The sequence below is a fragment of the Drosophila subobscura genome, chromosome J (assembly GCF_008121235.1).
Source record: "Drosophila subobscura isolate 14011-0131.10 chromosome J, UCBerk_Dsub_1.0, whole genome shotgun sequence".
In the NCBI taxonomy this organism is placed as follows: Eukaryota; Metazoa; Arthropoda; class Insecta; order Diptera; family Drosophilidae; genus Drosophila; species Drosophila subobscura.
In genome coordinates, this window is record NC_048532.1 from 6,817,619 (window position 1) to 6,836,729 (window position 19,111).

The window sequence follows — 19,111 nt, forward strand, 5'->3', positions numbered from 1 at the left end:
CACGCTCGAGCTTCACGCACAAACTGACGCGTAAGTCGTGGTGGATCCTATGCCTCCTCCCGCCCGGACCAGAAACAGCTGTGAGGTGGAACAATCATGCAAATCGCGCATAAATTGTAATTTATTCAGCTCAGATCAGCAGCGAGCGAGCGAGAGGGTTGCCCAGGTACTCACTCGATAGCTCGTCGAGCAGCCTCCTGTTACTGCTCCTCCTCCCTGACGCTACCTTTTCCCCTGGCTGAGGCGTTTACGCCGGCGCATAAATTACCCAGCGAGAGGTACGCACGTCAGGAGTGCAAAACCCCTTTTTGCCGGCTAGTCACGTAATGCCCACATCAATCGTGGCACACGGAGAAGTTTTGAATCCCTACCGCCGCACCTCTGCAGCTCTCTCTCTCTCTCTCTCTCTTCATGCTGGAAGGCGTTCAACTGGGTACTGCGAATTTTCGAAAGTTCAGCCTCAAGGCTTATCAAGTGACAAATTTGCAAAATACTTTTTTGTCATTTGATTGATGTGTTGCTGCGGCTGCTGTCTCGGACGGTGGTCTTTGCCACAAAACGGGGCTTAACGGCTTGAATATTTGCTGCTTAGGTTTTTGCATTAGGAATTTGTGATTGGGTTGGTTTCATTTGTTGCTAAATTCATAGTTTTAGAGAGTTTTTGCATGCTAAATAAATCTTAAATCAGTTAAACTCAGACTTTTGCATCTTCCACTATTTAATAGATAAAGTTCTCAAAATCTATAGTTTACATTCCTTTAGGTTCTCTTCATTTTATTCCTGAGCTACTTCCTGCATTTATTCGCCCTCTATGCCTCATTCATTTCGCTGCTTTTGTGCCACAAGTTTTTCCCCTACAACCTCCATGTTCTCTGTGACAAAACACTTGAAATTTCATGGGCAATTCAATGCTTTAACCCTTCCCCATGCAGCATCCACCGTGTGACATCGCGATATGTGACAATGTGGGACACGTAGCAGCAGCATGTAAATGTGTGTTGTGCGACATAAAGAAATATTGGCATTCCAAATACACGTTAAAAGCAAGTCAGAGCTCGCGCATAAATCAACAATTTTTATGCAATTGAAAAATAGATAGGAGTGCACTCTAACCCCGGCGTAACCCCTAAGCCCAAAACAGTGGATGTGCCAAGGGGGCAGGGGTAACATATGCCAGCCCATTAACATGCGGATTGTCAGTCTGGTTTGGCAGCATTATGAATATTCATAGATTTTCGGGCTTCGGCATTGTTTGAAATCGGCGTAACGTAAATTAAAAGGCAAATTTATAATAATACCCAGAAGGGATCACACACAAAACAGTAAAAGGGGTAACCGCTGTGCTATCTCGCTCTATCTGGGATAAATGCTTTGGCCAAAGAGCACTTTTCACATGCGATTCCAAATCGGCAATAAATCGCCTTCGGATGCCACAGCAGACAATGAGGCATAAAGGGATTTTTCGAGAGCACATCCTCTAGGTCCTCTGTGTCCTCTGTGTGTTTGCTTACACTTTTTATGGCGAGCGAGAGACAATAGGGGTAGCAACAGCGCGGTGCTATCTGTATCTCTCAGAGCGAGGGAATACCTGACTTTGCGTTGAAAAAACATTCAACTTTGTGCTTCGAGTGGTTTGCGGTGTGTGCTCCTGTTTTTGGGCTGCACTTAATTAGACCAAGAGCAAAGTTTCAATACACATTTCATGCTCAAATTGCTGATGTGGGATCTGTTGTGCTGGGGGTTCAATCTGCATACACAAAAATCTACGGGGGTTACGCTCCCGTATCTATCTATCAATATCATATACTCGTATAATTTCCTTACTGCTGGCTACCTGAAAGCGAATTCGAAACGCTTTTTGTCCTTTGTCTTCACGCATCATGAATTTGATTGAGGATTTTATGCCTTACATTCGATAATTTAACGCAGCTTCCCCAACAGCATGGAAATCTGCTCGGCATGGAAATCTGTCTCAATTGGGTTTTATTTTCTTTCGTTTTTGTTTTTTGTGTATTTCCTGTAAAACTTTTTCGTGAAAAGTGAAAGTGTGCAAGTGTCGAAGGCAGTGGCAAAATAAAGGTAAAAGTTTTGGGCGTAAGGTTACTAACTGTAAATGCACTTCACGGCAGAAGATTTCCAAAGTGAATTTTGAAGTGAGCGGCGGTTCCACGGAGCGTGGAGTCAGCTCCCAATTCCAGTAGGGAAGGGGAGATGGAAGGCCCCTTACGAACCTCTTTTTCTAACAGATTGAAGGTATGGTTAAGTATATTTTAAGCAAATCAAAGTAAAACTTTGTTAAATCGTTATTAAATCTCTCTTCTGTTTAGTGCACAATTTTCTGCAATAAAAGAATGCACCAACGAAGGTCACTTTTTTCCAGAAACAATATTTATGCATGTGCCTGATTTTAATTTGCTGAAAGTACTCGCTTCAAAGGCTAAGTACGAGTTACAAGTAGGAGCACCAAGCAGCAACAGTGGCAACAAGAAGCAGCAGTGGCAACATAATGAAATTAAGCCACCATTGTTCACAGCAGCCATTGCCCCTCCCACATCCCCTCTGACAGCTTCTGCTCTCTGCCTGCCGCTTGTGTCTTTGCCAAAAAAAGTCCACCCACAAAACCCCCAACCAACCCTCCTCGCAGCACAAATTTGTGTACGTGAAAATGAACATTTTCCTTAGCTTCTTTTTGTTGTTGTGGGTGCTGCTGCTGCCAACTTTTCCCAACTTGACTCATTTTCATTTGCCTGGGGTTTTCCCGCTTTCCCGTACTCGCTCACTCTCTCTCTCTCTCTGTGTGTGTGTGTCGAGCGCAATTAATTAAAACTTTGTTGGGGTTGGTTATGGTCGTGTCCTTGTGCCTGGGTGGGTGGCATGGGGCACCGTCTGCTGCGGGAAATTATGTCAAAGTGTCTGGCTGGCTTCTGCTCAGAGGCTGCCGCTGCTGCTGCTGCTGTCTGGTGCCGTTTTTGTGGGGAATTCCCCCAATTATTTCGCTGTCGACGTCGAGAGCTTAATTTGTTTTTACTTTCAGTCGAGCAGGAGTGGGAGCGGGGCGTGGCGGGGGGATTTTGTGTGTGTGTTCGAGGGAGGTTAAAGACTTTTTTGTGGCAACTTGTTGCTGCTTGCTGCTGTTGCGTCTCTCTCGTTAAATGAAATCAATTATGAGGCTGCAACTGGTGGCAAAAATGAAATGAAATGCCAATGTAAGGCGTAGACCCGAAGCCTGCCACAATTTGTCAAAGGCGCATCACAACAGCATCGGCAGGAGCAGTGGAAGCAGTGGAAGCAGCAGCAGCGGCAACTATAGGTCCTTGTGTCGCGCTGAAGCACATCCTGCCGCCTGCTTCAAGTGGCGCGTTCCGTTTCCCTGTACCGAGAATTTTGCTCTTCAATAAGCGAACAATGAATGGGGACTGAGAAGTGGGTCCTGAGAAGTGGGTCCTGTGCCTGGATCTGTGCTCCTTGGAAATTGTCATTCAAAATTCATGCAGAGCCCACGCAGGCGACAGCATACTCGGCATCCTCGTATGCAGATGGCAAGTCCTGCCTCTGGAAATGTATGTATAGAGAATAAACACGCATCCTGTGCGACATTCCTTCAAAATGGATATGTGTGTTCCTCTCTCTCCCACTCGTAACCCCTTTCACCTTTCACCTTTTGTCAGCAGCTGGAGCTGGAGCTGGAGTCTCCTCGTAGTACTTTGATTTTTATTCATTTCCCGCTCGCTCGCAACGACAATGATGCTTATTATGAATTCTTTGTGATTTTTTACTCTCCCTCCTCCTTCTCGTTCACATTCTCAATATACATATATCCCCTGCTGCCCCTCTACCCTCTACCCCGTACCCCTTGCTTATGTTATAGTCAATTGAAATACCTCGCATGATGATGATTGTTATTCAAATGTGAATCGCTTCTTATTCTCCCGGCATTCTCATGCATCCCATTCCCAACCCATTCCGGAACCTCCTTTTAGCCTTTTCTCTTTTCTTTTTTGTCGTTGTTGTGCCTCGTGTTTGTGTTGTTCTCCTCGTGTTGTTTGCTTTACATTCTGTATGCAAAAATAATTATTTATATTGTTGCATTTGTCGGGGCAATGGAGGAAATGGAGGAACAACGTGAAGATGCGGAATACAATTTTTAGGAATTTATTTAATTTGATTTTAACTCGAAGATGATTGATTTTGTATGATACGAGTTGAATTTTAATTGTCGATTATCTATTTTCATGAACTTTTCTTTCTCCTCTATAAGCATTGCCCCTTTTTCTCCACAAATTGCGATATTCTGTGTCCGCCAAATCTCTGGAAATACTTAAAATCCGTTGACGAAGCGCCACAAAAGCTGATCAAAAATATCTTAAAACGGAAATAAACTCCTGGCTTTTGAACAATATTGAAGCTAAAGCAACGAACTTTCGGTTATCATTTACTTTTTTAATTTAAAAGCAGAATTACTTTTGATTTGATCGGAAATTTTACCAGTACTGTTCTGTATATTTGCATTAAATTTCTATCATATATCCCGCACTGCTCAAACTCCATCATCATATAAACCATATAATCCGCAATCCATAACGCTGGCTCCATAAACACACAAATTGATGGCATATCCTCCGCAGCCATGATGATTCATGTTGCTGGAGCTGTGGGCGGGTGGAAATCCTAACAATTTGCACTTAAAAATGGGCACACACAAAATAAGATTCTCGCTGTCTCTCTCCGATCGATTAAACCTTTCTTTTATGGGCCGAAACCTTGAACCGAAATCCAGACCGGACAGAGGGGTAGCCCAGGCCATATCCTTTGCGTGGTTCCTTTGCCATTGTTATGGGCTCGCGGGTTCCTTTTTGTGTGGGGGGCGTCGGCGTCGTCGTCGGCTGTCATCAAAAAATATTGTATTGTTATTATTTTTATTTTTATGTTCCAGTGTCGAGAGGAGGACAGAAGCGACAGCGGCAACGACCCTTGGCTGGCTTTGATATTTGCATAAGGATGCCCCTTGCGCTGTGGTCCATGCTCCTAAGGTCCTGAAGGTCCTGGAACCAGCATGTCTTCGAAAAGAAAGCGTTTTCTGTGTGTGTTTCATTCGTTTCGCTTGCTTATTTCGCATTGTAAATTTTTATGCTTAAGCGTGCGTGTGTGTGTGTGTGTGTGTGTGTGGGGGCGAAATCCCCTCTATCCCCTCAGCCCGTGTGCCTAGCAAGCCAAGCAATCACACACATTGTAATTGAACACACACGCTCGAACGCATTTTGTTTAGATTTCATTTTTTTCTTTCCTTTTTCTCTTTTCATTATTTGGGGTAAGTGTGTGTCCTTGTTGCTGCTGCTGCTCCTGGTTTGTTCTTTGGATTGCTGCTGCTTTAAATACGCTTCCTTTGGCTACCCTTTTGAGGGTGTAGCTGCCCAGAGCTTTCTCTACTTTAGTCCATCTGCCGCATAACTCATAAATGTTTGCTGCTGCTTCAGGGTATCTTAATCGTCGGCTTTTGTGTGGTTACCGCAGGCCATCTTCGTTGCTTGTTTTTTATACATTTTGGGTTCAGGAGATGTCGACATAAAATGCAAAACAGAATTTCATTTTCGGCAGCAGGAATGCTCAGCGCTCAGAGAGAACTCTGCTCGGTGGCTCCCGGTTCCCGGTCTCTCTGCTGTTCCGTGTTCTTGTTGCTTTTGTTGTTATTGGGAATGCTACAACATTGTTGAAGCATGTAATATCCTGCCAAGGATAAGGGTTGGAACACACACATTCACACACACACTCGAACTCCCCCCTTTGGTGTGCTTCGTTTTTTTTTTGCCCTGCTACATCATGTATGTTGTTGACGATTTCTGCTTTCTTTTGCCTCCTCTTTTCGTTGTTGTTGTTGTTGTTGGTACTTCTGCGAATTTAGTTTATTGGTTTTGTGTATGTGTGTGTGTCTGTGTGTGTGTGTGCGTGTGTGGGAGGAGCTGCTGCCTGCATGTGTATGAGGTTTTCCCTTCTTTGCTTTCTTCCTTTTTTTTTGGGGTGATTGATTGGCATTACGCGTACGAATAATATATGTATGTGCCCCATCCCCTTTGACGACATTTACATACACATTTCGTTTATGCAAATGCTCGCAATTCATATTCCACAAATACTTTAGCAAATTACAATAAAGAGAGAGCCTCCAACTCAGCCACAGAATCAGTCTCCTCCTACGACTTCAACGGATGACAAATATCCACCGCCTTCCCCGGCTTGCCCCCCTGCCCTACTTGCTCACATTTCAATTTCCAATTTTGGGCATTCGTTAAGCATCGTTTCGCAGCTAATTTCCCCTTGCATGATTTTGCAACAGCTTAGAGAGGAGATTAAGATCCATTCGGCTTTCCACTGCTACTTAATTTCCTGTTTGTAGCCATTTTCATGTCAATCCAAATGAGAGAAAATGGCCAACTGCCTGCATTAAAGGTGTGTCCCTCCACCACAGCCACTTAGAGTACATCATTCACTCACTCACTCACTCACTCACTCATTTGGTTATTCATTCATTCATTCACATTCAGCCTAGTCTGGGAATATCTTGGGCCAGAACATGCTTCTGTCATGCATGGCAAAGTTATGCTGATGAAGAGGCGTTTACGTTGAAGACAGTGGTGCAAAAGCGGCTACAAAAAATGGCAATTATGAGTGGAATATTTGTAGATTTGTATGCCCAACAACTGCTAATTGGTTGCATTTTTCCTGCTCTAAAATAGCTCCCCGCTCTGCCTTGAATTTCCCCTAATTTCGCTCCACTGTGGCGGCCGCTCAAGTCTTTGGATTTAAATTAGCATTTTGCATAAATGTTTTGGGGCATGTCATCATAAAGTAACACGCAACACACACACACACACACGCACATTACGTTACATTACACACAATTTATGCGTATCCCCGTATGACAGACAGACATCAAACACGAGGCCCCCGCCGTGCCGCCACACGCGTCGTATGCGTAATGCAGCTGAAATCGAAGTGTATTATTTTTGTCGGGGCGCGGCTGGGCTCTTTTTTTGTTGTTGTCATTTATGTGCAATCATCTAAAGCTATCGGAGCAGCCGCATCGGTAGCCATAGGTAATATCTGCGCCAACGAGGAAATTAATGCTCCCTTTTTTGGGGACGCTGCCGCTGACGTCTCCGCGCGCAAGTGTGGCAGATTAATGATAGCCTAGAGTGGGGCAAAGGAGGTGCCCCACCCACTGCTGATTTTTATTCCCATTCCACTTTGATTAGCTTTTTGCGATGGTCATTAGTCGCTGCTCAGGAGGAATGTTGCTGCTGCTGCTGCTGCTTGCTGCCTTTATGAAAATTCCTTTTGCTATCCTACGAGCATGTGTAGCAGCAGCCAACTAGCAGGGAAAATTATAATACAAAAAAATATATAGAGGGATGTGTATATGTGTGTGTGTGTTTTGCAGAAAAGCCAAATAACTTGAAATGCCGTTCTTGATGTTGTAGAAAATATTCATGCTGCTGCCAGGCAGGCAGGCAGAGGGAGGCAACTACAAGTTTCTTGCATTCATATATGAAGAAAAGGATCTTATAATAAATTCCAGTACGGGCAGACGAGTTGTGAGGATGACGAGCAACGACGACAAGGATTGCCTTTGCCTCCAACTGCAGCCAAAGAGGCAACTTTTTTACCGCTCGTTTTGCTCTGTTTTCTTTTTTTCTTGGCTTTTTTTATACTCTGCCTCAAAGTGGGGAATATCTGGATTCTGTTGAATTGTTTTGTGGCGCAGGTTTAGTTCCTATGGCTACGATATTAGCTGCAACTTTTGCCCCGCGGTGCCAGGCTGCAGCGCAGCTCACGGACCGAGGTGCGCTGCTGCATGACGCGCTTAAAGTAGAAGTTTAAGGATTTATCCCTGCTGCTGCAAGTGTATCTAAAGCTTCGTTCTTTACCCCACAACTAGTCTTTCCTTTTGCCCCGATTTTACCATTTTCTTTTGGCCAAATTGTTGCATGCAAATGCAGACTTGCCACACACATAATGTGTGTGTGCTGCATGTGCTTCAATGTGTTGTAGTTTCATTAGGATTACAGTTAGCTTACAGTTTTGCTAAGAACCACCGCACCTCACCCCACCCCTTGGGCACAACTATAGCCTCAAATCCTCCACCTACTCCGCCTCTTTCTCCCCCCTCCCATGGCCCTTGCTGGTTATTGAGTTATGACGCATGCGAATTGTAAGCCAAAGTATGGGGGAATAAAAATTTGCTGCTTATAAAAGTCCCAACCCCCTTGGTAGATTTTCAACTTTTTATATAGTGGCATGCCACTCGTATAAGTAGTTGTTGGATGTGGCATGTGAATGTGTGTGTGTGTCTGTGTGTGTGGCATAACAAAAGCTTTGGCAATAAGCATGGCAGCCGGCGAGGAGGCCCTGACAGCCAAATCACAGCGCAGCACCGACAGCCCACAGCCTCATCTCTCTCTCTGCTTCTCTTTGAATTGAAGTTGCAGCTGATCCATGAAAATATGTTGCATGCCAGCAGCCCGAGCAGCTCGAGTGCCTGATACTTACTACAGCTTGTGGCTCGTAAAAAAAAGAGTAAAGAATGAAACAAAATAAAATAAAATAACCAAAAACACACAACAAATAGAGGAGCAGAAAGGGGGCCGAGTCTGGGTCCCGACAGGACACAGATTGAATTTTAGTTCTGTGTTTAAAGTGAAAACTTTCCCAAATGGCATTAGGGAAAAAGGTTAAATGAATGAAGAGTAAAGCTGTGTGGAAAAGGGTTTCGCAGCGGAAGGGAAACTGCAATGGTCTGAGGGTTTCTTAGTTTGTGGCTAAACATCAAAGGAAAAGCCAAGCAAACTCAAAGGGAATTATGGAATGTGTAGAAATATTGTACAAATAAATGCTTTCAACTCTAAGGACCATGTGCATATCCTTTTCTGGACTGCCTGCCCCATTGAATCTCCCAGCTCCTGCTTAAAGCTTCAACTCTTTTGGCTTTCTACCCCCCGATGATTGGTTTGTTTGTTATTGGTGCTGCAGATGTCTCCATTATCGATTCAGGCTTTTACGAATCCGTTCGCTACCGCCACACCCCCCGAGTCAGTGCTCTGCAACGCCGCCCACTCCCTTTTGCCAGAGGACATTTCCTTGTTGGCATGTCGATGCTGCATTTTACATTTTTACTTCGTTAACTTGATTTCCGCTGCCAAATGAATGCAGCAACGAAAAAATATTCGTTCGAGAGCTACGTACAAGCCAGGAAGCACAGGAGTGCCAGGGACCAGGCCTCCGCCGTTCGAAACTGTTTAAAGTTGTAGTTAAATATTTGGGCATGGAATCAAAAGTGGGGATTACAGTGGAGTGGAAGAGCGGGTGTGGCGTGTAGAAATAAGCGAAATTCAATTTACGCCAAACAAAATCATAATCCATCTATCATTCATCAACAGCGGGGAAAAGGCAGCGGGACAACGGGGAACCCAACACTTGGGCTCGCAAATGTCTGCGGCAAACGGAAGGAACTTCATAGATACGCCAGGCACACACAAACACACACAGATACATCTATCTAATGCGGTATGTGTGTGTGTGTGGGTGTGGGTGTGTGTGTTTGGGTGTGGGTTACCTCCTCCTCCTACCGGGGGATTTTCTTTATTTCTTTTTACATATTTTGTTACGCTTGTAAAGCTCAAATCCCCAGCGTATAAGCATTTCTACTTGAGTCGCTGCTCAGTTTAGCTCCCCAATACCCTCCCTACACCCCACTGCTGCTGCTCTCTCTCTCTCTCTCTCTTCCTCGTTCTCCTTCTCCCTCTGTTTGCCTTTGAATTTGACAAAATGCGTGGCTGGCAGCTGCCTGATAAGGCCAACGGGGCAGGCATCTCTCTGCAACTATTGAGAAGGCCTTTAAGGCAGTGCTCAACAAATGGCCAAAACCATTTCGTGCCACATCGTGGTGAGTATCTTGTGCTGGCCCCACACCCCACTCTGCGGAGGGGTAGCACATTTTACGCACTTTTCCTCCTGCACCCTCCTCTGGCAGAGTATTCCCATGGCTGACACGCCTGGAAGCAGACTGCAATCGCTTTTTGCAGGAGAAAGTCCGCCGCCCCCCTCGCCCAACACCTGAGGGTAGCAATTGCGAGAAAGAGATCGAAAGAGAGACACTGAGCGCAAGAGCGGGAGGGCCATACCCCGAGAGAGAGTGCCAGAGAGAGCGGGCACAAGTGCGCAGGCGCCGCAACTTGAACTTCAGGCAAAAAGGGACAGGACAGGACTGGCAGCTCTCTGCTGCTGCTGTTTGCTGCTTTTGCTGCTGGCACAGCACTTGACGTCGCTGTCGACCATTTGGGGGTGGCATTTCCACTCGAGTGCTTCCAATGGACGTACGACTGTGTGTGCCTCTGTCTGTGTGTGTGCGTGTCTTGAACGGACCACAAAAACAACTGCCAGCAAAGAACTTTGTGGGCAGTAGCAGTTGGGCCTTGCGCCCGGCTGGTGCGTCCTCGCCTTCAGGCCTTTCTTCATTCAATGCCAAAAGTAGTCTCTCGGTCTTGGCCCTTCCTCGGTCTTCGACTTGGACTTGGACTTCGTCTTGGCGCTGCTGCCACAGCCACTGCCACTGCCACTGCGACGGCCTCTGATTACTCCAATTCGTGTGCGCGCGTGTGATAAGAAAGCGAATCGCGAACTCAACTCGAACTCAGAACGGAACAGTAGCCAAAGTATCTTATTGGAGTCAAAGTCGAAATCATTCCTTAACGCGACGCGTCTCGGTGCGGTTGTGTGCCAATAGATCCCCATTCAGAGATCCATCCATCATCCATCCATCCATCCATCCATCAATAATATAGCCATATCTGCCTGTGGATATTGTGCCAACAAAAAGTGAACTTGAACCCAAGGAGATTCCCAATTAAACAATTACAAATGGAGTCCCAATGTGAAGCAAATATTGAATCTATTTGAATTTTGTATAAAGAACTCATTTAGGTAAGTGAATGAACAAAGTGATCAAAAAGTGAACACAAAGTTGATGATTAAATGGATGTCTAACTTAAAGAAAATAAAGAAACAAATGAAAGTTAAATTGTTGTGAAATCATGAATTATTTCAAATTAGTTGCGAAATTTATGGACAAGTTTTAATTTATTTAAGTTTTGGAATATAAATCTAGACATTTAGATATCATTTCTTAGCAATTGTCTGCATTTGGTTGTGGTTAAAATTTAAAAATAAATACAGCGCTTAAAACAGAATATTTTCCAAATGAATGAGGCAGAAGATATCGGCTGAATTATGTATTAAAATAAACAATATTTTCGTCCAAAAATTGAAATTATAAAAGGTTGAAAAGACTTTAATTTTTTATGGTAATATTTATTTTATTTTAAAATCTGACATATTTATTCATTTTATATGAATTTTGAGCATTAAAAAAATTCAGACTTAATCAGTTGTTGAAATGTGCAAAATTGTGCCTCTACAAATTTTCATTTCTTTGTGAATTATTTTACGCCGAATAAAAATATTTTAAATATTATGTTCTTGGACACATTTCCTTAAAAAAAAACAAAAGTTCGCTGCAGTTTTCTTTTGATATCAATTAACTTTCTTTGAAAATTCTTAAAGTTTGCATTTTTAACTTTGAATGTTATTTTTTGTTGTACGACGAAATTTCACACAATATTCCATATCACAGTCACTGGCAAAATATCACTTATTGGTTTAGGTTCTTCCCAAATTTTTCCGTTATTCTATAAATAATTATGTAGTGAAGATCTTAAGTTTCGATCATCTTCTCGCCGTGCACAACACAACCGTTTCCGTAGAGGCAACGCGCCAAAATAACATCACATAACATCCGGCGAAAAAGGACGCAAAATCCTGGCCTACATTACGAAAACAAGGGAAAAGGACGACACACACAGCCGGCAAAATAATTGCATAAATTAAAATCTTAATTATGCCAAGAGGCGCACAGAGCACAAAGAGAGGAGAGTCGTCGGTCGCTCTCTCATCAGCAACGTCTCTCTGCTTCCTCTCTCTCGCTCGCTCTCGACTCTCCCCTTCGTGACGTCATCAAATGAGCGCGGACCAAAATGAAAAATGAAACACAGCGCAGCGCACGGCGAGACGATGAAAATTAAACCCAAGAGGAGAAAATTTGTTCTACGGAAATGAAAGCAGCGACGGAAATATGCAAAAAGTGCGACGACGACGACAAGGACGAGGACGACGGGCAAAAATTAATGAGCGGAGCAGGACGAAGCTCTTGCCTCGGTGTGTAACAGGAGCAGTAGCAGGACGACAGAGCAGCAAGGACCTCGATGCTGCTGGCTGCTGGCTGCTGGCTCTGCTTCCTGTTTCGCTCATTACTCAAATGAGAAGCGCAGGACGCGCCGTGCCATTTGCCATGCCATGCCGCTGGTTGTCCTTGGCCGTGATTTGGCAGCCTCTGGCATCGCTCTCTCCTGCGTCTCCCCCCTCTTGCTCTGGCATTCATTAACATAATTTTAATTTGGGTTAGTGAGACAAATGGGCGCCGTGTCCTGGCGGTTCGTTGAACCTGGCAAAAAGAGAGCGCAGCAGCAGCTGTTGGAACAGCATCAGAATTCGCCGTGAGTTCTGTTCTGTTTTGTTTTTTTTTGCATTGCTTTTCGGGTCTTTATGTTAATGAGCATCCTTAGGGTAGCAGCACCGAACCCCTTTCACTTTCTAGGATCTGGTTTCTCCTTTTTTCATGCAAATGAGCTTTTTTTTACCTGAGGGGCACTCCTTTTTTTGCTGCCTGGCAGCTGCTGCCGCTGGATAGGATTTAATTGCAAATGCCCATCGATCACATGCGCAGCGGCTAATTTGCATAATTTTGTGTGCGAATTCTTGTTGGCGAAAATCTTTATGCAAATTCAAGTGCATTATTTGCAAATCATGTTGCACATGGCTCCGCTGTCAATTACGCAATTGATTTGAAGCGAAACTGCAGGATTGAATTGTGTGTTTGAGTGCTGCTTGTCACTGGGCTGGTAGGGGGCTTGTCTAGTTTGCCAATTATAAGCTTAACAGCGAAAATCAGAGACTAACAAGACTGTGCCTTGGAGGGGTAAACATGTGAGGGTATGGAGAGTACGCGAAATTTCAAACCGAAACTTTAAAGTTATGTGTAAAGCTTCAGTTATAATAAAATAAAATATCCTGAGTGTCAAATCTTAGACAAAATATCTTCCAAATAATTCTAAAAGTATTTCTACGAATTTCTAAAATTTTCCCTACCTTCTCCAGCCATTCTACAGGTATTCAGATCTGCTTTGAACTTCCAGCAATCTTTAAAACTCAATTATTTTCAAATTCCTTTGAGCACTGGCACTCCCCCTTCTAGCCAGCATTCAAATATCTCTCTACGAAAAACGCGCATAAACTCATTCCCCAATCCACCAATCGATTTGTCTGTCGCGCATTTCGACATCAATCGCGATGCGAAATCGTTTTAGATAAGGCCCAAAAAAGCGAGAAAAAAAACAACGCAAGCGAAAGCCATTTATGACATGAGGACAACGACATCTACATAGGGTTTTGTACAGCAGGGGGTGGGGTGTTGGGGTGGGTGTTGGTTCCATAGTTCAAAATCTAAAACGGTTTTTTGCCTACCCGCTGCATCTAAATGGGGAAATTGCCACCATCTACCATCGAGCTACACCCACCAAAAACCGCACACATCACACACGCACACACACCCCCGGTTACACACATGGGACTGCCATTTTCTTTTGGTTTTTCGCAAATTTGTTGCCACACACACACGTACACAACCAGATACTCTCTCCCACACACATGCTGACATTTGGCAGGTTTTCTCTGCTGCTGCTTCGAGACAGACAGACAGGACACATCAGCAAAATGTTTGATGGTTGCTGTACAAATACAAACAACAGCCACAGATACACACACAGGCACACACACACGGGCTGTAGTGAGGGTGAATAAAAGCAGAAAAAACGAAAAACGAAAATATAGAAACAGGCGGCGACAAAAAGCATGGGACACACACACATGAGAAAGCACAGAAGCTGTGGGGGGTGGTTGCCGCTGAGGGGTTGACGCGTGAGAGATGAGAGATGAGTGTAGGGTGAGTCCCAGGCTATGCTTTCATGGGTGTTTCGCTCTGAGTTTCCATATTGGCATGTGCAAAAAAAAAACCTAAAACCTAAAACAGAAAAAAAAAAAAGAAATCTCAAAAAAGCGAAATATTGTATCTGCGGCTGTCGCTGCTCTTTAGACTCTTCTCATCGCTGGCATTCCCTCGCTTTTGGGAGCCTAGAGAGGCACTCCTTGACTCCCACATTCTGTGCGCTGTAAGCGTAATCCTTTTTAGCGTAAAAGCAAAGGCAAAAGTACACATCAAAATGTTCAAAATGTTGGAAAATAACTGACAAGCGAAGTGAAGCAGCCATCTCCGCAGCCAAACCCAATCTGACTGCTCCGAGACTAGCTGGCTGGCATTTTCGCTGCATCCATGTTTCTGTCCAACTGTCGTGGATTTTGAAGGGAATTGAATTATAGCCAGGCAGATAGACAGACAGACAGACAGAGGAGAGAGAGACATGCATGGGGCTATCCTTTCTGCAGCGGAGGAACACCAAGAGAAGCCCCTTCCAAGAGCTCGAGCTGTGCCACACCTTTTAGCATTTTGTCGAACGGAGTTCGTTGAATGTTTTCCTTTGTCAGGTGCACCACCGTCAAAACCAATTTTCAAATATTTTCACTTGGGTTTCGTTTTTTTCACTCATTGGCAAAATATTTGCTCGACTAAACACACACACAGAGAGACAGACAGACAGACAGACAGACAGACAGACAGAGAGACTGAGAGGAGAGTGTATAGAGAGTTGTCTGTCTGTCAAAGTCAACAATGCATTGAGAGAGTGAAAGGTTTTGGCAAATCCTTTAACAAGCCAGAGGCACACAGGGTAAACGGGGGGGGTACGTGCGGTACGGGCACAGATTATGCAAATTAACGTCGGACAAGTTTTTATTTTTGCAAATCAATAACAAGCATCGAGTCAGTCAGTTCCGTTCGGTTTGCATTCGTTTCGTTTCATTTGCCAGCCAGAGTGTTGAACCAAATAAGAAAAATTTGCATAAATTCCCCCCTGCCCACACTCCCCCCTCCTTTGCAGCATCCTTTTTTGCCTTTTATTAGTTCTGCAGCGCATTCGACATTTTACATTTTTACATTCTGCAATTTTGCAATTTTTGCATCCACTGACAAAGCGGGAGAGGCGGTTAGGGGAGGAGAGCTGACAAATATGCAAATGAACCTCAAGTTCTGTTGCAAGTTAGGGTTGCAGCACATGGGCTGCCGCTGCTGTATGTGTGTGTGTGTTGTGTTGTGTGTTGTGGGGTTTGAGGGTTGATAAGCCAAATAGTGAGCAGGAAAAATCTTGTTATTGATTTTCTAATTCGAAAGGTTTGCCCAGCAGCTTACAAAATTGAAGTTCCAAAGAGTTCTTGCAGTTCCCTTAACCATCTGCTGTTATCTATAAGTCTGTTAATCAAATCTCTGCACACCAAATCTCATGCAAAAACTGTGCACAATCTCAGCATCAACTCAAAGTTAAAATTCCGAATCCCAGACGCTCCAAAAGGAAAAACACTTCAGCTCCAGCGTTTCCCTCTCAATTTTCGCACAAACAATTTGCTTCATTCTCGGACTCAACGAGCAAAACTATAACAAACAATTGTTTGTGTGTGCTGCAAAGGAACAAAAAAACATTTTCAATTTTCCCCCCTTCCCACAAAGGGCAAGGCAGGAGCTCCAAGCTTCAGCTTCAGCTTCAGCTCCATCTCAAGTACAGTTGCCCGGCTCCATCAGCGGGAATAAAATGCAAAATATTAAGCATAAAATATGTAACCCATTTCGAGAGGATGGCTGCCAGTCGAGTGGTGGTGGGGCCAAGGGCTTGGGACTGATGCTGATGCTGTGGCGATGCCAAAATCTAGAGGCACATTCTGGCAGATTTACTGCATATTGGCCTGGCGTCAAAAGCAGCCAAAAATTGCGCGCACACACACACACACACACACAGTTGAGTGCGTTGCTGCTATCCCCCAGGAACCACGAACTCCTCGCACCTTCCCTCCGCAGTGGCTTCACTCCTTAACACTCAGTCCTCCCCCCCTGCCTGTGTGTACACACAATTTCTGACTGCGAAACTTGTGGGACTTTGGAGACTGCGGCGACTGGGTTTTCGCTTTTTGGGTTTGAGTTTTCTCCAGTTCTGGTTCTGGTTCTGGCAGTCGGCATTGTCCTTGTTCTGGTCCTGCGCTTTTCTGAATTTATTTCCATCATTAGTTTTGGCACTTGAAGCTGAACATAAATGTGATTTATAAAGATTTACCCACCACACACACACACACACACACACACACACACACGGGCACTTGGAGCGGGAAAAATCAATCTCAAAAGATGGCACTGAAGATTTTCAACTGCAGAAGAGAGAAATCAAACTTTGAGCGCTGCTCAGAAAAGCGACACATCCCCCAGCCACAGCCACAGCCACATCCACATCGAATATGCATTATTTTGACATTAGCATAATTTACTCTGTGCCCCGGCCCCACTCCCATGCTGGGGGATGAGCTCTCTTCAGCGCTGAAGCTGTCTCTGGCTGTCTGTCATTGGCACTGACTGAACGCTGACTGAGTCGCTTTTGAGTCGAGCGAGAGGAGGAGGCTAAGGAGCGGCAGTGGGAGGCTCGTACATGCTTTGTAACAAATAGGATTCCATCATAATAATGTCTTCTGACTGCCTTTGCCCTTGCCTGGGCCTCAGCCTTAGTCCCTCTATAGCAAGTATATATATAAATCTGTGTATGTACATCCTGTGACAAATACGACAGGATTCGCAATTGCAAATATTTCAAACACTCTCAAACACACGACACACAGACACAGACACAGACCCAATCCACCATCCAGCATCGTTCATCCTGCAGCTTTTGCCTTTGGCTGGGGGTTTTCCCTTGCGCTTTTCCCCCACTTTTTTTTTTGGGCTTTGGTGGGGGATTTGCTCTTCCAGCTTGCTGCTGCTCCTCCACTCTCCTTTGGATGTTTCAGCAGAATTGATGACTATAGTGCGTGATGTCATTTGCATGACAGTTGGGCATCCGCAAGAGCCAAGAGCCGCACAGGCAGCAGCTAAGCATAAAAGTATCTACGTATCTAAGCGGTTCGCTCTATGTATTTGTATCTGTATCTATCTAGCTGGCAGGCGTCTTATGTGTTCGTTTACTTTTTAGCAGCGTCTGCTTTTTGGGGCGTTGTACCAGAAGCTCTTTAACTACTTTAAGCAGTCGGTGCATGACCTAAACTTGTCTTTAATTATTTTTCAGCAATTGAGAAAATATTTAACACACTTTTGAGCCACTTATCGCTTCAAAATTGCTTACATTTCCATAAATATCCACAAATTCCCATCGATTTCCATCGATTTCCATCAATTCCCACTTCCCTTTTCATTTCAATTAAACAAATTTCAATGTCAACCTTCCTTCCTCTCTGCTTACTCTCCACAGGCCTAAAAAGGAAGGCAGAAAAAGTTGTGTTCTTGACCTAGAAACAAAAGGCACAGGCACAGGGCACAAAAAACGATGACGACACCAAAAGTGTAGGAGGAAGAAAGACGACGACGACGGGACAACGTCACCAAAAAGGCCAAGAAGCCACAGAGGCAGAGGCAGAGGCAGGGCCCGACCCACAGCCAGCTCCAGACATGAAGAAGGAAAAGCGAACCAAACAAAAATTAAAATTAAAACAAGGACACAAAAAAAGAACGTCATGGCCCCCCCACACACCCACACACAAGCGATAGAGAGGGAGATACACAGAGAGCGAGATGCGAAATAGAAACAGCCGGCAGCTGTGGGCCAGGCCAAAAGACAGAGAGACAGCGAGCGAAAGAGAGAACGGGAAACGAAAGTGGGTTAATAAGCAAAAGCAGACGACGATGATGACGATGAGGACGAAGTGCATAATCAACAACGAGCGAGAACCAGGGAGCAGGGAGCAGGGAGCAGCAGGAGACGGAGGAGTCTCCTCTGCGGCTGCTGGCTCTGTGGGTGAGAGAACTTTACTCATTTTCATTTAGCAGCAGCAGCAGGAGCAAACTTTTGCCGGCATCTTCTGCTGTCTGGCATGGCGCTCTCTCCTTCTCTTTCTGTGTGTGTGTGTGTGTGTGCAAGGACGACTGCTTGCTGTTTTTAATTTCATTGCAAAAGGAAATGAACGAAGAAGGCAGAGAAAAAAGGAAAAACCTCAAGCAGGTTTGGCGCGAAAATGAAGCCAAAGACACTGCCAGGCCATGTCTGAGCGCCCGAAGTTGCCACAGCACACCACGACACACCCCCCACCCACGCCCCCGCCCCGTTGCATGTCTCCCTTTTCTCACATTCCCTCCTTGGGGCTAAATTAGCTGCAGCCAGCCAGCCAGCAGCCGAGCGCGACATTAAAAAGTTTTTCCTTGGCTGCCGCTGCCGCTGCTTCAGAAAGAAAAGCAAAGAAAATGTTGCCTGTGAAAAGTGAAATTAAGAATAAGTGAGCAGAAGCAGAAGCAGAAAAGTAAACTTTGTCTGGGGGGAAAATTAGTGGGTGCAAAAAAAAAGAGACATGAAAATGAGGAAGGTCAGAAGAGCCAAAGGAAAAGCAAAACAAATGAAGTAAATGAGTGGATGCATGGATGCCTGTTGCTTGGTTGTAAAATAAGGAAAAGTATTGGCAGCTAGCACAGAAATTGTCAAGTAAATTAAGAGATGTAAACCTCCCACAGAATTATTTATTTCACTTCAATAATTGTGCTCGCAAGTATCAATCCGCATCTACCCACATGCCTGGCAGATCAACTAACAGATTAATTCTGACTGATTAATCTTGATACAATTTCATAGTAAAATCCAACTATCTATTCGCAATCTACTCCCCAATAGATAACAGATCAACAATCTCTGAGATAAATGAACTAGACCTGAAGTTATTCTAGCTCCGGCAGCCACCCTATCTGTATCATCGAGCAACTGCAACTCCGTTTGCATTCGTTTAGCCATCAATTAACTCTGCCGATAATTCTCACTCT